This window comes from Poecilia reticulata, linkage group LG12, assembly GCF_000633615.1.
Source record: "Poecilia reticulata strain Guanapo linkage group LG12, Guppy_female_1.0+MT, whole genome shotgun sequence".
Taxonomy (NCBI): Eukaryota; Metazoa; Chordata; class Actinopteri; order Cyprinodontiformes; family Poeciliidae; genus Poecilia; species Poecilia reticulata.
Genome location: NC_024342.1, coordinates 12,716,495 through 12,718,695, shown reverse-complemented (window position 1 = coordinate 12,718,695; position 2,201 = coordinate 12,716,495). Strand labels below are relative to the sequence as shown.

The 2,201-nt window shown below is 34.6% G+C and overlaps 1 long non-coding RNA gene across 1 annotated transcript in view; it reads right to left on the bottom strand.

The window, feature by feature from the left end:
• Positions 1–1,255: 1,255 nt before the first annotated feature.
• The window catches only part of LOC103473576 (uncharacterized), a 4,775-nt gene continuing 3,829 nt past the window's right edge, over positions 1,256–2,201 (bottom strand). Inside the window, exon 3 of the long non-coding RNA XR_535045.1 lies at positions 1,256–1,427. This is a non-coding gene — a long non-coding RNA (uncharacterized LOC103473576). The remainder of the gene's footprint in view (positions 1,428–2,201) is intronic.

The window sequence follows — 2,201 nt, the reverse complement described above, 5'->3', positions numbered from 1 at the left end:
CCAACCAGAAGTGTTTGATCCTGACCAGCTCAATGTCTAACTAATCTAACCAAAGCACACAGTCGCAGAACAATTTCTGGTACAATTTTGCAAACTGCCTTTCAAACAACCACTACTCATATAAATATCATTTAGTATTTGCAAGGAAGACTTACTGACCTAAAGAGGTCACACTTCGCCAACAACAATGTCCAGTCTAGTTCCTCACAGTCCCAGTTATTTCAAATATTTTTTTTCATTATTGTTCAGTCTGCATATATGGGTGCATCTGCCTCAATTCAATTGCACTCTCTCTATTATGTAATATTTTGAAAAGATTTTATTTGAAATAGGCCTCTGGGTCACATATGTTGATAAACGAAAGCCTCAAGTTGATCAACAACTTTAAAAAAAATTAAACATGCATTGCAATTTGGTAGAAATTATTAAGTTGCCAATAAACATTTTAGTGAAAAATTTGTTTTTAAGTCAAATCCATGTACAAGTTCAAAATTAAAGATTTTTTTTTTTCAGTAGTTTAGTGTGAGAATATGCCACTAAAAACGTCTAGTCACATTTGAATAAACTGCTTAGAAATTGTTGAATACTACAACTGGTTGAAAATTGGAACAACATTCATTAAAACTAAGCTGCAGGGACAAAGACGTGATTTAGTAATGTTCAAGCTACCTCTAGTGGTCAAAACATGTACTTACATGATGCATACCTAATGCTAATAAAATTCTAAATACTGACAGTAAAGACTTGTGTGTGTGTGTGTGTGCGCGCGCGCGCGTGCGTGAGTGTGTTTGTGAAAATACGATAATCTGCGTTTCTGTGTGTTTTATTGCTTTTTCTGACAAAAGAGACTGAAGAGCATTGCTTTCAGTCTTTTCTACATCTGTCTCACAAATGCTGACAAAGTGTTACGATATTTAAAAAGGCAACCATTTTAAGGGTTTAGGGTCCTCTTCAAAAATKTAACTAAATGACAGAAACGGTTAAAGGTGGGACTTTTTGTAAAGTAAATTTAGTCACCAGCTTCTGTTGCTCCAACTTCTGGGTTCCAAAAAGTTGGAGAAACCACGGATTTATTGTACTACAAAAAAAATGAGATAACGTTCAGCTGAACTCATTCCTGGTGCAGTTGCAGGTTGAAAAAAAGCAAAGATGAAAAAATAAAAGTTGCAGTGTAGCATTCTTTGAGGCTAATAATACGGTTCTTTAATCACTTGAGCATATTATTATACACAAAGATGTCTATAAACATTGTCTATACAATTAAATACTAAAAATTTATTAAGATATGTTACACAGYAACAAGAAACAAAACAAATTCAAGATTCTTTGTTTCATCCTGGTAAAAAGCTTCACCGTTGGGCTTTGAAAGAAATATCTTTTTTCTTGTTCATTGTTTGAGACTGAAACACACAAACTTATCCTCAGCTCTGAAAAAAAACACACACAAAAAACAGAGCAAACCTCAGGACCTGTTTTGACATAAACTGCAGTAGGCACATCAGATACCGTTACGGAAAATGAGTACATTTACAGCTTTGATCAACRATTTCCTGGCCCGAGCATTATTAATCGCTGCGATTACAAGAGCTTGCCACTTTGTACACATCAAATTCGTTTTAATGGCTGCACCTGTGTCCCTCCCGCCTCCACCCTGCTGTGATAAAAGGTTTGCCAAATGTGCAGTGACACAAAAGGCAGTAATGGCAATTTGTCAGCTGAGAAAGAGCATGGACAGATTTTTTATTTTTGGCCTTCTGTACATTGCAGATTTTTTTTATTACTTTTTCTGCATGAAATAATTCTTTCATAAAATCATTTTCAGTTGAAGCACACTGACAACACTGGAATTAAACACAAGACAGGAATAGAGGATAACAAATMTTTATAATTCAGTTATATCAATAACTGTAATAATGATAATTAATACACTACCAAATTCTACTTAGGAGTATAACTATTGCAAATATTTTGTTTTGTCAACACATACAACTTTGACTATAGGCATTTTTACCTTTGAGATGTTTTGGGGACTTTTATTTTTTAAATAGGTTTAAATAGATCTGTTCTTCTGACACTAAATGAGAGGATTCTAAGGGTGCGTTTACCCTGAAGTGACCCAATTCCGATTTTTTTTGACGTAATGCGACCTGTATCTGATCTTTTCATGGCAGTCTGAACAGCACAGGTCGGATTCTTTTTCG